Raw genomic sequence first — 525 nt, forward strand, 5'->3', positions numbered from 1 at the left:
GCCTTCTCTATATAGTACGTACCTCTTTAACTACTTTATTTTCATTCAATTGGCCATCAAGCTGGGAGCGCAAGCCATTGGTCTTGGTCAGATCTGTAGAGGAAAATACGGGTTATAAAAAGACTACTCAACACTACCTGCCATCCCCGGCAGTATTTGGTTAATAAAAGATTTCAAAAAAAGTTCTATTGTGTCAACCATTCATCTTGACCCAGGAGAAGAACCTGGTACTTACAAAGAAATTAAAATACATGTTGAAAAATAAGACAAAATAAAGAAAGAACCCAGATAATGGAAAAGAGCCACTTTCAAAACTGGTGAAAAAAAAACAAGAGTTTTCAAAGAGTTGCCAAATGAAGAAACTATACAGACGAACTACAACAAATATTACCAGCTGTCCCAAACACAAAGATAACACACTACAAGTGCCTGGAAACCAATAAGATATGAGGTATATGATTTATCCAAACAAGATCATTAATATGTTTACAGCTAACTGCAAGCAGCCAGCATCTAGTATTTATT

The 525-nt window shown here is 35.4% G+C and overlaps 1 long non-coding RNA gene across 1 annotated transcript in view; it reads right to left on the reverse strand.

The window, feature by feature from the left end:
• Positions 1-44: 44 nt before the first annotated feature.
• LOC119588995 overlaps positions 45-525 on the reverse strand; it is a 5,396-nt gene continuing 4,915 nt past the window's right edge. Inside the window, exon 2 of the long non-coding RNA XR_005230150.1 lies at positions 45-93. This is a non-coding gene — a long non-coding RNA (uncharacterized LOC119588995). The remainder of the gene's footprint in view (positions 94-525) is intronic.

This window comes from Penaeus monodon, chromosome 24, assembly GCF_015228065.2.
Source record: "Penaeus monodon isolate SGIC_2016 chromosome 24, NSTDA_Pmon_1, whole genome shotgun sequence".
NCBI classification, from domain to species: Eukaryota; Metazoa; Arthropoda; class Malacostraca; order Decapoda; family Penaeidae; genus Penaeus; species Penaeus monodon.